The sequence below is a fragment of the Bidens hawaiensis genome, unplaced genomic scaffold, assembly GCF_021521415.1.
Source record: "Bidens hawaiensis isolate Kalapana, Puna unplaced genomic scaffold, B.hawaiensis_p1.1 tig00000190_1, whole genome shotgun sequence".
In the NCBI taxonomy this organism is placed as follows: Eukaryota; Viridiplantae; Streptophyta; class Magnoliopsida; order Asterales; family Asteraceae; genus Bidens; species Bidens hawaiensis.
Genome location: NW_027491020.1, coordinates 3,868,626 through 3,882,849, shown reverse-complemented (window position 1 = coordinate 3,882,849; position 14,224 = coordinate 3,868,626).

The window sequence follows — 14,224 nt, the reverse complement described above, 5'->3', positions numbered from 1 at the left end:
AAGGAAGTAGAAAGGTTGAAATCTATTTTACAGAGGTTTGTTGCCATTGTCAATGAAATCAGAACCAGTGACCTTGTAACAACATATTTTGATCTAAACAAGAAGCTGTTATCATCTTTGTTTGGAGAATGGTACACTGCAAGCAAGTTCATCAAGGAAAAAACTAATTTCCCAACTTTCAAGCTTGATGATGTTATCTGCTTTTTGCAAGCTGCTAAGCATGAAATGATTGAAAATCATATGATCAAGGAAGACAAGCCAAGATTCCAAGTGGCAAATTCTCTAATTGCATCTATGGGGAATCTGTCAACAAAGAACCAACAACAAATTCCTATAATTGAAGAACCAACTGAGTATGGTGTTGAAATCCAAAGAGTCTTTGTTGTTGGTCAGTCAAGAAATCAAGGTGGATAGTCAAGATTCAATGTTCAATTGATAGATGATAGTGATACATCATCAATGGCCAGTGGACAAGCACCCTATATTTCTGGAAATGTGAATCACGGAAATGATTATCAAGCTCTCTTCTCTATGTTTACTGAGTCTTACAATGCATTTGTGGCCATGAATCTAATTCACACAAGTGTAGTGCAAGATGACCTTGAACAGATTGATGCTGATGAATTGGAAGACATGGAGCTTAAGTGGCAAGCTGCAATGTTAGTTGGGAGGAGTAAAAGGCTGTGAAATAGAACTGGTAGGTCTTTGGTTTCAAGACCAAATGATAGGATTGGATTTGATAAATCCAAGGCTATTTGCTACAATTGTAAATTACAATGTCATTTTGCAAGAGAATGTAATCAGCCAAGGCAATTTTAGAATAATAACCAACAAAGAAATCATTTCCAATATCAAAATCAGAATCAAGCCCAACCAAGACAGTACAACAAATGTCAACAACAAAATCATCAACAAGTGATCCCACAACCACAAACTTAAGGTAAGATCGCACAAACTTAAGTAAACATACTGTTTGATAAAACGATTTGATTTATAAAAGAAATCTAGGGTTTCAGTATCTGGATTTATCGCAGGGTTCGTTTCCGTTTTCATACGGGTTTTATCATACAAAACGTGTACAATCCACCCGAACTGTCCGGAAATCTTGTAGAAAGTTTGTTTTTATCATATATATATAAAAAAATTATATTTGACCACTTTTGAGATTTTGACATATCAGTCAGTTCGTTAAACACAAAACTGCCGGTTTTGTTAAAACATTTATAATTTAATTCGTTAAATTATCATAACTATTTAAAAAATTATATATAAATTATGAGAATTTTTATAAAAATAAATTAAAATCTGTAGAAATTTATAAAAATAATTTCAGAATTTTTTTACATAATTATTTATTTATAAAAATTCATTTTATGTGTTATAATTAACCGATAAATAACCCGTTTATATCAAAAGCCATTCAAAAAATCCAAAATTTTTCTATGTGGTCATAGCACCATATAATAACCCCTGTAATATTTCCATAACCTAATTCTTTGGCCAAAAAACCATTTTGCGCATGTTTCGGCTGTTAGAACCCGATTAAAACAAAAATGAAAAAACTATACTTAAACATCTACAAATGATTCAAATTTTAATAGTGATCTTAGCATCACATATCTGAGTTCCAAACAAAATTTAATAATTTATAAAGAATTTTAGCTATATTTCATAATAAAACTCTTATTAAACGGTAATAAATTCGCCAAATATTCTCCATTTATCGAAAAATTACCAAATTTGAACAGGAACTCAATTATATGATTCCTAATGTTCTTGAAAAGTTTCAAAAACTAAAAAAAAGCACGTCACAACCGAAGCACAAACGGACCCTAAACGATTAAACCGGTAATATCTTGTCGTTTTTTCGATCGGTTAAGCTTTCAGTTCGAGTTTTCGGGTCCTTGGTCACAAGGTCACTGTATCTACATATCATATAACACAAAACCAAACATAAATCATCTATCATCAAGCCTTATTAATTAGGGTTTTGGTAATGTTTCAAACCGAACTTTTAAACCAAAAAAAACATTATATCAACGTTCTAATCCGTGTTTTTGGTCAAAAATCTATATAGTTCTGGTTTTTAAACATGTTTAGGATCAAAACATGATTTTATTTCATTTTAATAGGTTTTGGATGGTTAAACATGATTATCTATAATTAAAACATAATTCTATGAATTAAACTAGTTAAAAACAAGTTTAAAACTCAAGAATTTGAAGCTTACTAGCGTATTTCTTTTCTGGAACTTGAAGAACCTCAGCTGGTTGATTTGTTATTTGGTTTAAAATGTGGACACATCATGGAGGAAACAAGATTCCCCATTATTTGAGGCCACAAAAAGGGATGGGCCCATGGGCCTCTCTTTAGCCCGTTAGTGCCTCGTTTTACGTGCCAAGGTTCGGTGTTGATCCAAAATTTAGTTCGGGTTGGTTTTTCGCAAGAAATATAGTTCGGGTGCGAAAAACAACGTGAAAACGAGTATTTTTCCACTCATTTTTACAAAATTATAAAAACATTTTAAATTTCTATAAAAACCCAAAATATTTTCATGGATTGCTTAAAACATAACATATAAGTGTTTTATAAATCTTTTTGGCTTGACGGATGCTACAATGCTTGTTTGGATGTTAACGATTGCGTTTAAACTCATAGCGTATCGATAAACGAAACCTTTTTCGTTTAAATGATTGTATATGTACTGGGTCTTAATATCAATATGTTAGCCATTATAATATATATATTTATATATAACACATAAATGACCCCTCGGTATACATACGAGTCATAATCAGTATCAGTCAGTTACTCTTTTAATCACTACGAATTAGCCGATTTATCGTTTACTCGCTACGTATTGAATAGGTTGTACCTCGTTTTGTCACGAATGTCACATTATCCTCCCTTAAAGAAATTTCGTCCTCAAAATTTGGTGTGTCAACGGTTTTCTTTTTAGGAAATAAGTGTGGGTATTTCTTTCGGAATTCATCCTTTCGTTCCCAAGTAAATTCGGGTCCTCGTTGTGAGTTCCACCGAATTTTTACCAATGAAATTTTATCGTTTCGTAACTGTTTGATTTTCCCGTCCACGTTTTCTACTGGTTCCTCTACAAAGTTTGGCTTTTCATTTACCTGAACATCTTCCAGTGGTACTCCTTGTCGAGATACAATTTCATCAATGTAAATTTGGGCGAGTTTTTCGGTAGTGTAGTTGTTACGGATCGGAATGAAGTGTGTGGATTTGGTTAATTGGTCTACAATTACCCAAATGGCATTGTGCCCTCGGGAGGTTTTGGGAAGGTGCGCTACGAAGTCCATGGTAATTTGTTCCCATTTCCATTGTGGGATTTTGGGTTGTTGTAACAACCCCGAAGGCTTTTGGTATTCATTTTTAACCCGTGCACAAGTTACGAATTTACTTACATACAAAGCTATATCCTTCTTCATACTAGGCCACCAGTAAAATTCCTTAATCATTTTTATACATCTTATCAGTACCTAGATGAATTGAATATTTGGATTTGTGTGGTTCATCAAGAATCAATTCTCGAAGATAATGAAGATTCGGAATCCATACTCGATTTTTGAAGTAATATATTTCATCAATTTTCTTCTAAAAATTCTTTTCATTCCCGTACAATTCTTCCTTCTCTAATTGATCTTCTTTTAAGGCTTTGTCTTGTGCAATACGAATTTGTTCTATGAGGCTACTCTGGACAATCATTCCCAGTGCCCGTACTCTTAGGGGCCTAATTCATTCCTTCCGACTTCATGCATCTGCTACTATATTGGCCTTACCCGGATGGTACTTAATTTCACAATCGTAGTCATTTAACAATTCCACCCATCTTCTTTGCCTCATGTTCAACTCTTTCTGGTCAAATATGTGTTGTAGGGTTTTGTGATCTGTGTAAATTGTACATTTGGTGTCGTACAAGTAGGTCTCCATATTTTCAATGCAATGATAACTGCTCCTAATTTCAAGTCACGAGTTGTATAATTCTTCCCATGTACTTTTAATTGTCTGGACACATACGCTATTACTTTCTTTCGTTGCATCAGTACGCATCTTAAATCTATACCAGACGCGTCACAATAGACTACCAAGTCATCAGTTCCATTTGGAAGACTTAATATTGAAGCTTCACATAACTTTTGTTTTAACGTTTGGAAGGCCATTTGTTGTTCTTCTCCTCGGTCATACGTTCGATCATTTTGAGTTAGGTGGGTTAAATGTTGGGCAATACTTGAAAAGTTTTCAATAAATCGTCGGTAATACTCGGCTAATCCCAAAAATTGGTGAATTTCTTTCGGTGATTTAGCTACTTGCCAATTTTTAATAGCTTCAATTTTACTGGGGTCTACTTGAATTCCTTGTTGATTCACAATGTGTCCTAAAAATGTACTTCTTATAACCAGAATTCACATTTGGACAACATGGTTTATAATATTTCTTGCCTCAATAATTCCTAAATTACTCGTAGATGTTGTTTGTCTTCCTCCTTACTTTTCAAATATATAAAGATGTCATCGATAAACACTATCACGAATATTTCAAGGTAGAGTTTTCAAACTCGGTTCATGAGATCCATAAATACTGCAGGCGCATTGGTTATTCCAAATGGCATAACCAAGAATTCATAGTGACCGTACCAAGTTCGAAAGGCTGTTTTGGGGATATCTTCTTCTTGAATTCTTGCTTGATGATAACTAGATCTGAAAAAAATTTTCAAAAAGTACTTTGCTCCTTGAAGCTAGTCAAACAAGTCACCGATTCGAGGTAATGGTGTAACATCCCGTTTTTCTCGTTTCGGTTAATAAAATGAAAATATGAGTTATTATGAGTCGGGCTAGTGTTGGGTTAAATGGATATGGGTTATGGACATGGATTAAGAAGGAAAGAAAAAAAGACCATGGGATTAAGCCCATGATCCATAATATATAAACCTTAATTACCAATTAATCCATTCATTCACACAAATTCCATACACCACCCAAAACACACACTTAAGCTCTCTCTCTCTCTCTCTCTCTCTCTCTCTCTCTCTATTTTTCTCTCTTTTCTCTAGCCGAACCAAGAAGGAAAACCGATCCCGATCCAAGGTATTGATAATATGATAGTGTATGAAATCAAACCCGTTAGACTTAGTTGCGAAATGATGAGCCGACACCTTTAAACCGTTAAAGTCACGAGATCCAGGCGGAATCGGGTATGAACCGAGCAAAAGATGAGCATAGGGATCACCCTAGCTCAAATCTAGATCGAACGGGACGAAAAACGGTGAAAACGGTGGTGAAATAAGCGAGATCTCGCTTTTCCGGCGAGATCCCGATTTTCCGGCGATGACGGCGCCGGAGATATGCGTACGAGGTAAGGATGTCAGAGAATGTTCTCTGACATTATGACCTAACCCTAATTCGTTAGCGGGGGGCTAACGAAGGGGCCTTAGTTCGTTAGCCGGGAGATGACAAACTAACCTTAATTCGTTATGTTAATTCGTTAAGGAGTGAATGACGAACTAACCCGAATTCGTTAAGTAGTTCGTTAAGGGAGAACTGACGAATGAGCCCCTAGTTCGTTAAAGGTTCAGTTCTCTAAGAAATTCAATTTGTTAACCAAACCTTACGAATGAGGTCCAATTCGTTAAAAAGGACCAGTTCGTCATAAGGTCCAATTCGTTACAAGGACCAGTTCATTATAATAGTCAATTCGTTAAGAACTGAGTAATGAACTTGATTTTTAATGAAATGACAGAATAGTCCCTGGACTTAGAAAAGAATGATATAATTACATATTAGCCCTTGGACTTTGATAATTTATGAAAGATACCTTTAAAGGTTAATGAGTAATGATTAACTAACCGGTAAAGGTTCAATGAAGTATAACTGGCTTAGACGCTTAAGATTATTTAAGTGAACAATAAGGAGAGCTAGAACCGTATTTAATATATGTAACGATTATACAGTTAGTCGTGCACAGCTCAAGAAAGGATAACCATAAACGGTGAACGTAATCACGTTCAGGTGAGTTTCTACCCCAATCCTTGTTATGTTTTCGGGGTTGTGTGCATACTCGATGTGATTAGTTAATACACTTACCTTAAGTGGTAAGTGTATGCCCTACATGATTATGTATAAATGAATGCTTGACGGTGCGTGAACGATCTTAGGATATTGCATGTATCGTCGGATGATAGTTTGAAGAGATGAATGATATGTATATAAAGTATGAATGATTGCTTGTTGGTACGTGAACGATCTTCGGATATTGCATGTACTGTCAAGTTATAATGTTATACATAATGTACCAATGATATGTACGTATGTTATGAATGAATGTAAGATATAGTGTTAGTGCACGGTTTTGCGTCTCGAGTCTTTGTATTTATCTTTAACTTATTGGTCGTTTTAATTAATGTAATAAAATATTATTGTTTTAAGTTAGTTCGTTAAAGTATTAGTCTTGTTCGATAAGGATGTTTAGTGAACTAGAATTAAGTTAGTTTCCTCCTGTTTCGTTAACGATGTTTAACGAATCAGGAGATGGTTCGTTATGTTTATTTATGTAACGAAGTAGTGTCTAGTTCGCTAGGGGATGTTAACGAACTAGACCTATCTTCTATTTATATGTGAACCATGTTCACAATTAATCAAAGTTTTTAGATTTAATTAACAAACCTCTGTCCGATCTCTCTCTCAATCTTCATATTAATATTATTAACATACACATACTAACACTGATAATATAGATACTATAACATATAATCAAACGTAACTATGAGCTAGATCCGTATTTAGGATTAACCGTATTCACACAGATCTGAGATCTGATTGTTGATTAAGGATTGATCCAGGAACAAACAAGTGGTATCAGAGATTTCGGTGCTCTTGATTACGCTTGATTTGACTGATTATAGATATTATTAAGTTGTTTTTGATTTAAATTAGAATACAGTTTGAGTTTGTTTCAATTTGAGTTGGAATTGGTTGAATTTTGGAGTGTTTGGATTAGGTTGGTGATTGTTAAGGTATTAGTAAGGTTCGGATAATTGAAATTGGATATTGGTTGAGTTTTGGATTGGTTTTGTTTGGATCTGAGTTTGGCCGAGAAACAGGGTTTGATTTTTGGTTAAATTGGTTATGGTCGTTTGTGATTTGAGTTCCGAGTACTGTTGATTTGGATTCGCGATTGATTTGTGAGTAATTTGGTAGTTTACTCGTGTGGTTTGGTTACGAATTGAGATAGTATTACAGATCTAGTTTTCTGGGTTCATGTTCTTCATTTCCAGATTTCTGGAAATCTTTCATGAAGATTTGAAGATATGAATATTCAAGTTTGATTCGTTAATCTGAACTTGATTCGTTAACATATTTAATAAATTCGCTGAAGGTTATCATTGATTCGTTTCATCAGTTCGCTACTTAATCCGATTCGTGTCCAACAGATTCGTGTGACACGTGGTTACATTGGGATTTGTGTTATAACAACCTTTTCCACGTGGCATTAGGTGTCAAAGTTTATTACAAACGGTTGTAACAAACTGATTCGCTGTAGGTTGATTCGCTATCAACTGTAGCTTGTTCGTTCTCAAATTCGTTACATGAAACCTTCTAGTTCGCTAAGCTTGCACTTCGTGATTAGATTAGTCAATTCGTTAGTTTTGACTGATTCGTTGACTGATTTGTTGACCATCTGGTTCGTGGTCTGAGTTGATTCCTTAATATTCTAATTCGTTAATCATCTGATTCGCAAAAATCATTTCTTGTTCGTTAACATTAATCTTTACTTCGTTTAGGATTGGTTCGTTGGTTACTGTTCACAGTTCGCTATAACTATTTACAGTTCGTTATATCGTTTACAGATTCGTTATCCAAGTTTAATTTTAATCCTTAAAGTTTCAAACTTTACAAAAATGGCTGGTATGTATGCACTAGCTTCTCAAAACATGTTGATGCAACAAATGTTACAACGGGATACCGATATAGATTCACACTCGAAATGTCCTAGGTTGATGAAATTTAGCGATTTTGCTAAATGGGAACCTCGTTTTCGTGCTCATTTGGGAATCGTTCACCCTGATTGCTCTTATTTCCTAGATGAGGTATATATGGCACCAATGATTGGTGATGACACTACTGGTTTTACTCCCAAAGCTATTTCTCAATATTCAAAAGAAGAGAAGAAAGCATTAGAGATTGAGATAAAGGCTTATTCTACTCTTACTATGGCTTTACCCGAAAATATCTTTCATCAAGTGGGTAGCATAAAGAGATGTGCTTCTTTATTTCAACATCTTCGTATGAGAAGTATGGGAAATACAACTGAGATTAAGAAAATGATGCTTAAGTTTCAATTTTGGAACTTTAATTTGTTTAAAGGAGAAACAGTTGAAGAAATGACTACAAGGTTCAATCACTTAATTGTTGAGATGGACAAAATGAAACTGGAAATTTCTGAGACTGATAAAATTGACACTATTAAGAGTGTGCTACCAAGTTCTTACTCAACATTTCTTATGGTTCTGAAAGAGAATGATTATTTCTTGAATGAAGACTTGACTGCTATGGAATTCTTACAAAAGATTGAGGCGAGAGAATACGATCTTAAATGTCAGAAATCTTCCAAGGAAAGTCAAGATCCTGCTTTCTATGGTGGTAGTATGCCTATAAGTTCAGCTATCTCTCAATTAACTGCATTTCTTACCCAAGCTGCAAGTGAAAAAGAATCAACTATCTTTAATGATCCAAAAGCATGTTTTTACACTGCTGGTAATTCTGGATCATCTGGTGGTTCTGGAAGTTCAACTACTACTAATCCATTTGCTACATCACCTAGTGTTAATATGAAGGAAGCTGAACAAAATTTTGCTTTTCTAACAGCCTTTATGTTTTCATATGAAAACTTGGTTAGTAGTAAGATTGCCACAAGTGATCTAACTGATGAGGATTATGATCAGATTGATCCAGATGATTTGGTAATAATGGATTTAAAGTGGAACATGGCTATGATCGTCCGTAAGGTTAAGAGATTCATGCAAAGAACTGGCAAAGATCTTCCTGCCTTGAATAAGAAACTGAGATTTGACAAGTTGAAAGTGAAGTGCTATAATTGTCAAGAGTTTGGACACTTTTCAAAGGAGTGTGACAAACCGAAGAAAGAGTATACTGGTCCTCGTGGTCAACATCAAAATTCTTCTACACCACGAGGTAGTGATGCTGAAAAGAAACCATCTACTTCTGGGTCACATGCAATGTTAGCTGATGGAAATGATTGGTCACAACGACTGTTGTGTAATGATAATCAAGCTAATTTGGCTATGTTTGGGCAAACAAAAGATTTTCAAGATGCAAGTGGAAGTGAAATGTCTTCTGATAACGATTCTGGATCTGTTTCTGACGACTCTTGTGACAAGCCTCCAACGGTATTTGCTTGCATGGCTAAGATCAATGAGGTTAATCATTCTATCTCTGCTACTTCATCTGTTAAAGTATCATGTGTTGACTGTGATTCTAACAAACCTAAGTTAGAAGCTTTGAAAACTCATAATGATAATCTAGTAAGAGAAATTGCTTCTCTTAAGGATACTTATCGACAATCTCTTGAATCTCAAATGCGATCTCGAGAAAAGATTGAAGCATTGTCGACAAGTAACCACGATCTCAAGGCTGAGTTATCTGTGAAAATGACAATTAATGACCAAAAGTTTCAAGAAATCTTGAAACATTGCTCAAAGATAACCGAGATTGAGAATGAGGTTCTTGAGTTGAAGAACAAATTGGATAAATTTAGAAACTCTTCTTTTCTGTTGAATGAAATTATTGAAATGTCTGGAAAACAATAGGATTCAAAGAAAGACATTGGTTTTGTTGAAATTCCGCCACATTTTCATAATGATTATAAAATTAATCCTTTTGCTAGAAAAGAAGATGATTTGATTGAAAAAGAATCTGTGATTTTTGAAAAATCTAAACCGGTTAAAATTGAAACTATTAAAACCTAAGTTGCTCCTCAAAAACCTCATGTTGAAAGCAAAAAAGTCTTTGTTGAAAATGTTGACATAGTGATTATCGAAGACGTGTTTGAACCTGAGGTAATACACAAGAATAAGAACATCCCAAGTTCTAATCATATTCCTTGCGAGCCTCAAGAATTTGAGGAAGCTGTGTATGGTTCATTCAAGTCTCAAGAGAAAAAGGAAGAAACTGTGAAAACCAAACCAATGAAGGCAAAGAAGTCAGATAAACCAAAGATTTCTGATGAGGACTTGATTCGTTTCATTAATCCTCCTAATTCTAAGCCATCATCTGCTAGAGTTTTCAAGTTGAAAGGAATTGACACAATGTTTATTGAGAAAGAAATTCCAATTAGTATCATCAAAACAGAACTAATTGAGAGTGTATTTCACAATGAAACGTCACAGATTCAAGACCTTGAACGTCTGTATGCTCAAGCAAAAACATCATATTTTTCTGATCCATTGACTAAAGCCAAGCAAGTTTTATCACATGCTAAAAGGATTAAATTTGTAAAGACAACTGGAACAGATACTCTGAAAAAGTTTTCCAAATAGCTCTAATTTAGATTTTTACTTGAAGAAGAAGTCTGAATTATCTGATGAGTTTGCTAAGAGCACGACCAAAAATGTGAGCCATCATCAATCTTCTGCATCATTTGCTCCAACTAATTCTCAACATCATCGTGTGGACATGCGAAGCTGTTTTATTTGCGGTCAACATGGTCATGTAGTGAAAAATTGTAGTCAGAAGAGCTATCAGAATCTTCATCCTTTTATCAAAGACCATTCCAAACCGGTTCCTTTGGTAAAAGAGATTCTGAAACGACCTGTGTTGTATGCTGATGATACTCATATTATGTTCTCTAATGTAAATCCTCGAAAGGTGATTCATGCTAATGAAACTCATGGTCAAGTGAAACCAAAGTTCATTCCAACCGCACCAATATGCAAGAAAGAAAATTCAAATGTGGTTCAAGCAGCTTACTTAAGACGAAAGTCTAAGAAGCCGGTAACTTATTCACAAGTGGATGAACAACAGTTGAATTTTGCTAAATTTAAAATTTCTCAAGAAAACCAAAGATTTGCGATAAAAAGTACACTACGATATTTACTGACAAAGAATGTCTTATCTTGAAACCGGGTTATGTGATTCCCGAGGACATGGTTGTCATGCGATCACCACCATCGAATGATATTTATGTCTTAAATATGATCTTTAAAGTATCCACATCGATCGAAACATGTTTTGTCTTGAAAGCAACCGAGAAAGATTCGATTCTATGGCATCGTAGAATGGGTCACATACATGTTCGAAAGATGAACTATTTAGTGGCTAATGACCTAGTGGAGGGTTTCACTTTGAAGAACTTTACATTATCTGATCACTGCATTGCATGCAAAAAGGGTAAGCAGAAGAAGAAGTCACATCGTTCTAAGTTATTAAACTCCATTAATACTCCTCTTGAACGACTTCATATGGATATGTTTGGTCCTGTGAATCGTACGAGTATTTCTGGGGATTGGTATTGTCTTGTGGTGACTGATGATTATTCAAGATATTCATGGGTGTTATTTATGAGTTCGGAAGATCAAACACCGGTTTTGGTACAAAACCTTATCACCAAGATCGAATCACTATACCAACAAAAGGTGAGGAGAATCCGAAGTGATAATGGTACTGAATTCAAAAACACTGTTTTAGATTTCTTTTGTGTTCAAAAAGGAATTCATCGAGAATACAGTGCACCTTATTAAGCTCAACAAAACGGTGTTGCTGAACGAAAGAATCGAACCTTGATTGAAGCTGCACGAACTATGCTCGATGATTCTAAGCTTCCCGTCCAATTCTTGAATGAGGCGGTGAATACAGCTTGCTATACGCTTAATCGGGATCTAATTGTTAAACGACTCAAGAAGACAAGTTATGAGTTGTTGAATAATCGAAAACCTAACTTAAAGTACCTGGAACATTTTGGGTGTCCATGTACAATGTCGAAGAAAGATGCGGGTAAATTTGAAGAAAAAGCTGTCAAATGGTATTTCTTGGGATATGCATCTCCAAAGAATAGGGTATTTAACTTCACGTCTGGTTGTGTTGAGGAATGGTTCCATGTGGACTGTCAAAAGTACACAACTCCTCCTCAAGGGAAAGGTCCCGACTGGATGTTTGACTATGATAGTTTATTTAATTCATTTACTCCATCGACTGAACACATAGACGAAGATCTGGTTCGAGCATACTTTGAAGATCAATTGGCCATTCTAAGATTTTCAAGTTCTAATGATGTTGAAGCTCCATCTATAGCTCTGACTAAGGAACCTTATGTTGCTTCTCCAGCTGCTTTTGATAATGTATCTACTTCTTCTGATGATGAGCAAGTTAATGATCAAGTTATTGAACTTGATAGTGATGTTTCATCTCCTGAGCTTGGTGAACATTACACTAACTTATTTGATAATGTTGTTGTTCCTGAGAATCCTACTCTTCGGATTCATGGTTATCATCCACAGGAAAACATCATTGGAGAACTTGATGTGGGCGTTCGTATACGTCATCAAGTTGCTTCGTCAAGTGATAATAATGTATTGTGTGCATATGCTGATTTACATTCATCGGGAATTGTAAATGTTGCAAAATTCACTTGCTTTCTATCTCAAGTTGACCCAACGACGGCTCGTAAGGCACTTGAAGATCCTTCTTGGGTAGAAGCTATGCAAGAAGAATTACAGCAATTTGCACGTTTGGGTGTTTGGGACTTAATCGACAAACCTTCTAGAGTCAAGAAAGCTATTCCGACTAAGTGGGTATTTAAATATAAGAAAGACGATCGAGGGGTGATTGTTAGAAACAAAGCACGCCAAGTGGTGCAAGGTTTTCATCAGCAAGAGGGTGTTGATTACACAGAAATATATGCTCCATTTGTAAGATTAGAGTCAATTCGAATCTTCCTGGCATATGTTGCTTATAAGAATATCAAGGTCTATCAAATGGATGTTAAAAGTGATTTTCTCAATGGTGAACTACACAAGGAAGTGTTTGTTTTACAGCCTCCTGGTTTTGAAGATCTGGATTATCCGGACCGAGTTTACCGATTAAACAAGGCTCTGTATGGTCTACATCAAGCCCCGAGAGCTTGGTATGGCACGCTCGCCGACAATCTAACTGATAACGGCTTCAAACGAGGGACTGTCGATTGCACTTTATTTCACAAAACTATTGGTGATGATCTTCTCCTAGTTCAGATTTATGTCGACGACATTATTTATGGGTCTACAAACGATACGTTGTGTAAGGAGTTCGAGAAGTCCATGCAAACAGAGTTCAAGATGAGCGCGATGGGAGAGATGAATTTCTTCTTAGGGTTGCAAGTTCACCAGTCTGCTAACAGAATCTTTATTCATCAGACAAAGTATGTGAACGATGTTTTGAGCCGATTCAAGATATCTGCCGGAAAAGTCCCTTCTACTCCTCTTCCCGTGGGTCACAATTTATCACCGGATGAATTGGAGGATACCGTTGATCCTACCCTCTATCGTGCCGTGATCGGTTCTTTAATGTATCTAACGGCCTCTTGCCCTGACATTATGTTTGCTGTTTGTCTTTGTGCTAGGTTTCAAGCAAGTCCACGAGTGTAAGGCCCCGAACCCGGTGACCCTACTTTAGCGTCGGATTTACTCATAAACACAGTTCTAAATATATGAGTTAATTAAAACATTTACGCAGAATATAAAACTTTCATAAAACATCACAATATTTCATAACTTGTCTCAAAACATCCTTTGTCTTTCACATTAAAGCATTAAAATTAGAACATCATAAGTCTTCAGATGCCAGACTCTTGTTCAGTGCCATGCGTCTCCTCAAGCGAGCTGCCTCATCCTACTCACCTGCGTGCATACTAAAAGTCAGCTACGCTGAGTGAGTTCTAGTTAATCACATAATCATACCATACACATAAAATTATATTCTTTCATTCATACTTTTATACTTTCATACTTTCTTACTTTCATACTTTCTTACTTTCTTTGTATTAACTTACTTTCATATCTTACGTTATAAAGAGCATTACGCCCTACATTCCTCGAGTATTATTAGGGCTCGGTACCCTCCTTCCTCAAGTATTATTAGGGCTCGGTACCCTCCTTCCTCGAGTATTATTAGGGCTCGGTACCCTATTTCCACGAGTATTATTAGGGCTCGGTTTC